The sequence below is a fragment of the Triticum dicoccoides genome, chromosome 2B (assembly GCF_002162155.2).
Source record: "Triticum dicoccoides isolate Atlit2015 ecotype Zavitan chromosome 2B, WEW_v2.0, whole genome shotgun sequence".
Lineage (NCBI taxonomy): Eukaryota > Viridiplantae > Streptophyta > Magnoliopsida > Poales > Poaceae > Triticum > Triticum dicoccoides.
In genome coordinates, this window is record NC_041383.1 from 22,862,432 (window position 1) to 22,873,303 (window position 10,872).

The following is a 10,872-nucleotide window of genomic DNA, read 5'->3' on the forward strand; positions in this document are numbered from 1 at the left end:
ATGTATGTAAAATAGCATGATAAATTACACATGTAGAGTTGATAACTAATGTATGGACATCGTGATAACTTTTTGACCTAGTAAAAATTGTTCAAAACAAAACCCCGCTAAGTTCTATGTAAATAGCATTGTAATACGCACCGCATACCCGATAAGTTATGGACAAACACCGTGGTAACTTTTGACCTAGTGGATAAAAATGGTTGAAACATACATATCATAAGTTCTGTGTAAGTAGCGTGGTAAGTTACAAACTATAGACCTGCTAAATTAGGTACAAACAACATGATAACTTTGAACCGGAGAGAAAAAGCATTGAAAAGATACCCTCGGTAACATATGTGTAAATAGCATGGTAAATTACATAGCGCGGAGCTGATAACTCATGTACGTATACCATGGTAACCTTTTTGACCCTCGGAAAAAAGTTGTTGAAAATATATCCCGGCAAGTTTTGTATAAAAAGCATGGTTTTCTTTACGCATTACAGACCTGATAACTTATGCACAAGCCCCCTGATAATTTTGAATAGGAGATTTTTTTTAATTAAAAATGTACCCCGATAACTCTTGTATAAATAGCAGGATAATTTACACCTCACATATCTAATAACTTATGCACAAGCCCCCTGATAATTTTGAATCGGGGATTTTTTTAAAAAAAATGTACCCCGATAACTCTTGTGTAAATAGCAGGATAATTTACACCTCACATATCTAATAACTTACATATGAAAACCACGATAACTTTTGTTTTAGTTAAAATAAGTGTAGAAACATATCCCGATAAGTTCTAGGTAACTAGTATAACATGAGGGTCATGGAGACACCATATATCCGTTCGCGAAAATTGTCCAATACAGAAATCCAAGGAAAAAACTGAAAAAACATGTTTCCTGTACTATTATACATAGTAAACAAATGCCCAAAAATTGGTTAGTTTATTATTTGATTTGGTCTAACCGTTCAATTTAGTTGTGAGGCGAATTTCTTTTTCAATTATGTCCTCGAATTCTGTAAGGAGTCAGATATTTTTGAAGCTTGTCTGACATTATAGATGGTATTGAAATACCCCTTCCGTTTCTAAATATAAGTCTTTGTAGAGATTCCACTATAAACCACATACGGATGTATATAGATGCATTTTAGAGTATAAATTCATTCATTTTGCTCCGTATGTAGTCCATAATGAAATCTCTACAAAGACTTATATTTAGAAATGAAGGAAATATAAACTAACGCATGACTTAATTGCAATGAGGGGTTAGCTCAAGTGGTTGTTGAGCTGGGGATGGACGGCCGAGGTCTTGTGTTCGACTTCGGTGCGCCTTCTTTTTAATTTTTTTGCGTAAAAAACCTGCGGAGTATGAATTACGCGAATGCTTTGATTGCTTCTGCTGGGTGCAGCCGGCCTGCCTGCGGCGCTGTCTGCCACACCATCACATTAACGCACCATCAATTCAATTGAATCGATGTTCGTTGGCACTGGGCAGCTCGATCAGAGTGGAGTACGCACGTACGTACGTACGAACGAGAACTATTCTGCGGGCGCGCGAGAATGTAGCGAGCTGTTCCGGTCAGTCTGCGGCGCCCGACTACTCCACGTCAGCGGACTTCATCGTCTCCATGCACGCACGTACGTACGTACGGTCGAGATTCACTCCGTTCCATTTGGTCCGATCATTGGACGCGCGACCACGTCCACAATTTTCATTTGGTCCGATCATCGTCAGCCAGGTCCACAATTTCCATTCATATACCTTGCTGTACATCCATCGCTCGACCACGCGCATCTTTCATGATGTGTATGCATCCAACGTCGTGTGGGCCCCACCAACACCACCGTGACATGCGCCAGATCAGTTTCGCACTACCTGAGAAATAGCAAATCCGTGTTATTTTTTGGGGCGGTAACCCTACCTTCAAATTGTTCCAGTGTTTGAAATGAGCAGCCGCCTGAAAATGCATCGGTCCATTACTGGAGAAGAAGGCGAGGCGTCGTAGATATAGAGGCAGGGCACGACGTGGCTGGTTGCGACATCCCAGACGATGCCGAGTAAGGACCGCGCCCAGACGAAGACCAAAAGTCACCATGTGTAGTCGCGGTGTTGCCGATAAGAGCTCGCCAGGACCTCTCGCTAGAGATGGGGACTATGTGACGTCATTGCCGGAGGAGAGACGAGGGCACGGGATCAGAAGTATTAATTTGGGATGGAGTTAATCGTAAGGAGGAAGAAAGGCTGGATGAACGAAGACAAAGGACGGCCCTTCAATTTCTATTCAACGGTTCTGGTAAATTCGTAGGGTGCTCTTTTTTTAGATTCAAAGCAATGTGAGGCGACGGGTTATAGTCGGTCCCAAATATTCGTGCCTCCTCCGGATGCATCGGAGTCGCCCATCCCATGTGACCCGTGAGCGGTGCATGTGCTTAGGGGCGTGTTTGGTTGCCGTGCGCTACAGTACCTGCATTGCATACACTTTTTCACCCAATCTGGCTATGCAAATACAGCCTCAAATGCACCATATGCATGTTGTTTGGTTGCCTGCATGCCCTCTGACCTGCACGGACTGAACCACACTGCCTGGTGTTTGGTTGCCTGCATGTTAGTGCACAAACCCAGAGCATCGTGTTTGGTTGTATGCAAGGCATGATGTGTGGTAACCTCTTTGGCTAGTTGGTGAGGTTACCACCACACTCGGCAGCACACACAATAAGCACAACAGAGTATAAACAGAGCATCAAATAGCATAATTCAGATATAAGCAGTACCACAGTTCATAATAGTTCAACGCATAAACCATAAACATGTTCAAAGCAGACTCGATAGTACGCTCGAAAGAGGTGGCCCGACCCTACTCCTTGGCGGCGAAGGCTTCGTCATGCTTCCCGCACTTGTTGACGACCTCAATGCCATCGTCGTCGAAGATGATGACCTTCAGGGTGTCGGGAGTGAGGATTTTGAACGTCACCATGTAGCCGATCTTGATCTGATGAACGACTGCGTAGGTGGCCCAACCCTGATCCAGGGTCACCCTGCCGTTCATCAGCTTGACCGTCACCTTCCAGGAGGAGCCGATGTTGTTCCTGAGCTTGAACTCCGTCGGCACCGCGACGAAGTGCTTGGTGAAGTCCAGGGGCATGGGAATGCACTCAAGCTTCGGTGCAAGGATGACCTTGCAGAAGTGAGTTGGGCCATCCTCCTGATGGTAGTGGCCGTAGTTGCGGCGCTTGTTGCTGGGGGGCTCCTCCATGCCCTCGTCGTCGCCACCCTCAGGCGTCTTCAGGTCTTCCTCGGCGGTGGGCGGCAGCTCAACCTCGTCGGGCATTGGGTGAAGGGGCTGCTTGCCCTTGTTGTCAACGGCCGGGAGCACCTCCGTGCCCATCTCATTGCTATCCTCGATCTGCACACATGTCATGGAGTCAGGCATTACACAGAGTTCATGGCTAATTCAAGAGCTTGTAGTTAAAACGGCATGACTGTCACTCTTCTCTTCCTCTCCATCCCCCGTATATTTACTCACCCTGCCCACCACTACTTACCCACCCCCTCTCTTCTCTCACAGTCAACCTTCCTCCTCCCCATCGCCATGAGCTTAGCTCCAGCTCCAATGCCAACCCCTTCCCTTGGGGTATTGGCTGGAGGGCCTTCTTCCTCGGGTGGACGACTGGTGACCGGACCAAGTTCGAGAACACCATGGAAGTGTGCTCGAACTTCGGCTCCATGCCGGACATGCAGAACGAATCTAATGATGTGCTCATGAAGGCCACTAAAGAAGAGCTGAAGACACTGATTCCTGACCCAGCGAAAGGCGCGATGGCAGTTGACATCATTCGCTGGGCCATGAATCAGGCCGTCTCCGACGACCCTAAACAGAGGAAGAAGTGGTGCAAGTACAAGACCTACTGGGCTCCTAATGACCACCGTGTCGCAGTGTACTGGGAGACGGCTATCGCGTCGCCGACGGTCATCAGCGGGGAGCCTAAGAAGGAGGAAGAAGAGCCTAGGGCGCCGGAGCCAGTCCATCCTACCTGGCAGATCGACCTCGGCTCCGCCGAGGACGACGAGGACGACCCGCCGGCCCGCACGGCGATGAAGAAGAAGATGAAGGCCAGCGGCTCGACCAGCCGCTCCGCACGCCGCTGACGGCCGCCGCGTTCAGCTGGTGTCCGTTGTGTACCTCCTTTCCCCCTATTCCCCTATCCCCCAATCCCGAAATCTACCTTATGCATTCTGATCTTGCATGTATGAACTCGTATGAACTGCTATGAACTAGTATGAATTACTCCTATGCTTATCTACCTCTATTCCCCATTCTTGTCCGTCGTGGATCGAGTCTATCGCCGTCGATCGAATCAAGCGTGCATGTCGAAGAGAGAGAAGTGCTTACCGCCATTGATGGAGTCCGGTGGTCTGATTCCTCTGCTCCGATCCGCCGCCGCCGGTGATGGAGTCCGGTGGTCTTCTTCCTCTGCTCCAATCCGCCGCCGCCGGTGAGAGTTGGGAGAGTGGAGAAGAGTGGGGAGAGGGAGCGGTGAGGGGCGGTGAGGCTAATAACTGCCGGTGCTTCGGGAAGCAACGCGGCTTCTCGAGCGCGGCCGCGCGCGTGCAGTCGCGCCCGCCCACGTGCATCGCTCGGGTCTGACCCTGGAGAAACTGCTGATCCGTACGTTCGCAGTGAGCCAGGCCCAGATGTGCTTTAAGAAGCGTGCGATACAAGGTCAATAGTATATGCGGGCTACCAAACAGGCTGAATCCTCCCCGTGCGGGCCTGATTCGACCTTATGCGGGCAACCAAACACGCCCTAGGTACGTCTTAGCCTAGCTAGCGGTGCTGTCAGCATTTGCCGGTTCATGCATTGGGAGGCCGGCCAGGTCGAAAAGGAAGGGAGGAAGGTAACCAGGAATGGAAGCCCAGGCACATGCATGCAAGCATGCATACCGCTCCTCAAAAGTTCACGAGCGATTCTAAAAAAAAGGGGTTCACGAGCAGTTCAGGCACGTCGTTTGCATTAACATGAACGGCCCACTAGCTAGCTAGGCCGGTACTCCTTCCATCGCTTCGTCTGTCGTTCAGTTCAGCCACGTCTATCATGAGTCGCGGTCAGCGTACAATTGCCTGCCGGGCAGGCGCATATATATGTTCCTTTTTTTTATCGCAGGGAGGCAAACTTTGTTGCCTAGCTAGCTCGTTTCAAAAGTTGAAAAGAAAACGAACGAAGCTAAATAGAATCGGAACATATGCACAAAGCACATGCATGCACGTCACGTAGTGATGTGCTGTGCACGTACGACGGTAGTAAGAGTGCACGGTGCAGGCGCACACTCCGCGTGGGATCGCCACCTTCTTCCTCTGCCCGCATGCATCCACGCATGCACGGTGCAGCCAGGGACGAAGCTAGAAAAAATGGGCACTGGTGTCAACCACTGCCCACGCTAAGCCTCTAGCACAATTATAGTGGTGCAACAACATTGATAATGTCCGAGAGCGATATAAAAAGCAACAATATACAGGTGATATTATTATTACATCAAAAAAATCATACCGAGTAGCGAGTATTGGCTGAGCAAAGCATAAAATAACACTTCTTTACATATTTCAGAAATAATAGGCAAAAGGATAACTTCGAACGTTTCATTTTTAACTTTCTGGAAAGGATGAACAAAATAACATATTAAATTCACAACAATAGTAAGAAACAAATAATGCAGAAAATAAGTATCGTTAAGGAGAAAATAAAGTGATACGAGACTCACATTTCATAACTTCCCTTCTCGATCTTTAATCTTCTTAAACAGATCAATCACATCATCATTCGTTATTGTAGAAAATATGTCTTTCTCCAAATAGCAAATCAAGCAATCACTCATGAACTCGTCACCCATTTTGTTCCCCCAAACACTCTTGACAATATTCATTGCTGAAAAACATCTCTCCACGGATGCTGTGGCAACTGGCAGAATTAGCACCAACTTGAGAAGTTGATACACCAAAGGAAAAGCAAGATGCTTTTTAGTTTCCACCAACACTTTAGCAAGATCGGCAATGCCATCCAAATTGGCAAATCTTTGGTCCGCTCGGACATTGTCTATGAAAATCTGAAGTTCATGACTAAGATCCATCAATTGTGTTGAATTGAAATCATCAGGATAAAACTCAGCTAGCTTCAATAAACTATCCAAGTTAAAAGCAGCGAAGGAGTTTTTTGGGTTGAAAGAAGCCATATGGATAAGCAATGCAGAATTCACTTCATTGAATCTATCATCCAACTCTCAAAGTTGCCAATCAATAATAGAATTAAGGCACTCTATTTGGTAATGATGAAGATTTGTAATATTGGTTCTTTTTCTTGGCTTATGCCGATCAACATATTCATCATGCATGTTTAGCTTAGGAATGCCATGTTCTTCACAGAATGAATATACCTTCTCTAGAAGTGATTCCCATCCACCATCTCTTAGTTGTTTAGATCATTCCATGTTGACTTCACACATGACATGGCATTCAAGATATCTTGATCCTTTTGTTGCAATGCATGTGACAAAGTATTGGCACTCCCTAATATATGGAACATCATGTGCAAATAGAACACAAAATCAAAGGTTCCAAAGTATGATAGAAGGCCACGTGCTTCACTTTTCTTGGAATCCTTCTTGCCTTCTTTTGCTACATAACTCAAGACACTAACAATTGATGGGAACAACTGGATTAAGCTTGAGAGGGTTCTATAGTGAGAACCCCAACGGGTGTCTCCAGCCCTTTGAAGTGATTGGTCTTGATTTAGCACTGTGCCAGTACTAATTCGTCCACTACTTATGGATTTTTTTACATTTTCTCGGTTACTCTCTCTGATCATGTCTTTTCTTTTGCAAGAAGCTCCGACCACATTAAATAGAAGAGAGATCATATAAAAGAAATCCGCAATATCTTCATTCTTCTTTGAAATCACCACTATAACCAATTGAAGTTGGTGAGCAAAACAATGCACATAATATGCTGACCTATTCTCTTCCAGAATTTTGGCTTTCAATCCATTGAACTCACCGCGCATGTTGCTTGCGCCGTCATAGCATTGCCCTCTAACTTGTTTGAAGCTTAATCCAATTTTAGCAAGCAATCTTTCGAGAGCTGACTTGAGACACGTTGCAGATGTTTCACTCACATGTACAACTCCAACTAAACATTCCAGGATCAGTCCAAACTTGTCAACATATCTCAAGACAACAGCCATCTGTTCTTTATCTAACACATCCGAAGCCTCATCAATCAATAAACTAAAAACATCACCACCAATCTCTTCAAGAATAGAATCCAACGTTATCTGTGCAAAACAAGAGAGAGTGTCATTTTGAGTGCTCACAACAATATAAACTGCATGAAATAAATATATAGTAGTGAATAATGATGGTTGTTATTCACCTTGGCAAAATAACTCACAAGTTCTTTTTGAATATCTGGACACACCCATTTGCAATTTTGTGGAGCATTCTGAAGGACTACCTTTCTTACATCCTCATTCTGATTTGCTAATGTTTGCACCAACTCTCGAAAATTCCCCTTATTTTTTGAATCCTCCGATTCATCATTGCCACGGAAAGCTAAACCTTGATGTAGCAAGTATTTAACCGATTCAACATAAGTATTCAGCCGAATGCGGTTTTGCTTCTTTGTGATATCGGTTTTCTTGTCGAGGGCAACCTTAATGGACTGATTTTGATTCATTAAAGCATCGCATCTTTTAACAGCTACATTGTGAAAGCTATTAACTTCACCCTCATGAGTATCTAATCTTTGTTTCTTATTCCAACAAGAGAAACCTTTAACAACAAATGCATCATTACCACCTTGGCCATCGATGCAATCTCTAAATAGATAGCAACACAAGCAAAATGCCTTATGCACCTTATCACTGTACTCTAGCCAATGATAGTCTTTAAACCATTTTGGACTAAATCTCCATTCAGCTCCTGTGATGGTTTTCTGAGGATATTTAAAGCCTTCTTGTGGTCTGTAAGGTCCTCTATTTAAATATATTCTTCTAATATCATCTTGCTTCTTAGGATTCTTTGTGTACTGCCCTATTCTTTTTCGATCAGCTGGATCATGAGGAAGTGCATCTAAGTTAATTTCTGCCGGAGGCGGAGGAGTAGTATCAATATTTGATGCAAGATCTTGTCTTGGTCTAACTGGCCTTGAAGTCCCTGCCACGTTACTATCTGGTGCTGGTCGTTTCCCTTTCAACAAAAACTTATCCATATCCTCCTGGTCCTAGGCAAATCAAAGAAAAGAAACTAAAAAAATTACTTAGTCAATAGCCATCTTGAAATCAATGGACATGTAGAATTGTAGTCTTATAGACAGTCTAAAGAGTAGAGACCGAGAGGCGAGAGAGAAGGTGCAGATTACCTGGGATGGGAAGCCAACACTTGCAAATTAAAGATTATGCACCGGGGGACGGTCGGCCGATGTTAACATTCACCCGATGAAACGGCGTCGAGTTTGCCGTCGTTCGTCGCCGATTCGCTGCGGCAGCTGCGGAATTAGGGATCGAGATGAGAAGGCGAAGAGACGAGGGCGTCCGTCTGTTCGCGTACAGGTACAGGCGTACAGCAGCCGGGTAGCGTACATCGATTAATTGATACATAGAGACGTGCGTAACAACGTAAGCATTGGGCCTGGCCTTGTATTGTTGTTTGCTGACGCAGGTTGTTGATTATTTTAGTACTTGATGGTTTTTTGGGCTAAGGCTTTAGAGATTAGCTGGTCTGCTGCTGGGCTGGGGTCAATGGAATTTTTGGGCTGGGGTCATACGCACATTTTGTTAATACTTATTACCTGAAAAGCCAGAAGGCACTGGTGTCAATGAAAAAAGTCCAAAATAAACCTTGAATTTGTACACGAAAGCTAAATCGAATCTTAAATTCGCAATCCCTGAAATCAGCACACCGAATTCATTGATCCCGGTCTACTTTGACCTTAAGGTCGTTCCCAAATAGGGATCGCTGACGTGGCAGTTAAAACCCGGGATTGTTGACTACCACTAGGGAGATTTTTTTTTCCAGGGCAAATTACCGTCATTACACACCCACCAGTCGTGAATTTGCCGTAAGAAAAAGATACGTGAGCTGCAAGAATCGAACAGAGGTGCTACAACTGGAAGTGTGGGATGCTAACCAGTAGAGTAAACAAGCATTCGTGTTTACTAGCCAACGCGGCAAGTTAAAATAAGCTAACAGCAACGACTGATCCTAAAAACAAATGCTAAACACTACCGCAAATATTCTGCAAAGTTTTAAACAAAAAAATTTGAACTCGAACATTTATTTTGAATTTTGAACATTTTGAAACGCGAACATTTTTTGAAAGTACAAACAATTTCTAAAAATATAGGAGATATTGTAGCGAACATTTTTTGAACTTGGAACATTAAAAAAACCTTATTTTAGGGATTATTTTTCTTAAACGCAAACCATTTCCTCTTGCTCCAGAAAAAGATCTTAGATGGACCAGTGTTTTTGAATTTGCGAGCATTTATTTAATACACAAATATTTTCTGAAACACGATTTGTTTAGAACACGAACAAAGTTTGAAACTTAGGAGGTTCTGTAGCGAATATTTTTCGAAACACAAACATTTTCCTAACTTCAAACATATCTGAAAACTGGGAGGTACTACAGCGAAGAACTTTTTAAAACGCGAAAAAATCAAGTTTGTGAGCATTTCTTAAGAGCAATAATATTTTTCTAATTTGAACTTTTTTTGAAAATCAAGGATGTACTGTGGTGAATATTTTTTTTAAACACAAACATTTTCCGAACTTTGAACTATTTTTTAAAATGAGTTTTTTAAAAAAAACTGAGAGGTATTTTACTGAATAAGTTTTTAAAACAAAAGCATTTTTCAAATTTGTTAGAATTTCGGCAAAACATGAATATTCTTTGAATTTAAACAATTTTTAAAAGTCTCAAACAATTTTTGAAAACAATAGCATTTCTCCAGGCAGCGATCAAGACTGCAAAAAGCGCATATTTATGATCAAATGACACACATGAAGCTAATACAGCATCAGGAGGTACAAGAAAGCCAGTATCATGCCCTCTCCATATCTACGAAGTCGGGATGTAGTAACATCATCCTTCTCCATGTTTGAATAGAGACACTACCCATTCGACTTCTCTTCAAGTGTCACCGAACCATGGGGTCGATGATCATCGGAGAGCTAGGACTAGTGTTGATCGGAAAACTGCTAGGGAGGAGGAGATGCTAAACATGACCTTACAGCAAGCACACCTTGCGAACTACGCGGAAAATCAGTTCACCCAAGAAAAATGACGAGGGAAAATCCAGGCACCAGATAGGGAATACCCTATACGCCACGTTCTGCGGCAAGTAGCCGCGGCTTTGCACAGAGCGCGGCTCACCCTGGGCCGGCCCATTTGCGGTAGTTTAGTTTCACGAGATAAAAACCCGCAAAAACAGTTCGTGCTAGGGATCAAACCGACCACCTCATGTAGAGGTACATGCCACGCTAGCCACCCCGACTGGCCCGAGCAAGTGAAAGAATAACAATGTGATACCTAAAGAATGAACAACGGCGACAAAACTTAAAACCAGCTCGCGGAATTTCCAAAAAAAAATCTTTCTGTTCCTCCTACTGAGTTTTTCGGGTTTTCTTCACTGCCCTTTTCTGTTCTTTTTTTTATTTCTTTATTTTAATTTCCTTTCCTTTTTATTTTTAAGCTATTCAAAAAGTTCAAATATTGTTCAGAATTTTGAAAAATGTTCTTGTTGTAAAAACATTTGTTCATTTTTTGAAATAATGTTCATAATTTCAAAAAATGTTCCTGTTTTCACTTTTTTGTCACAATTCAA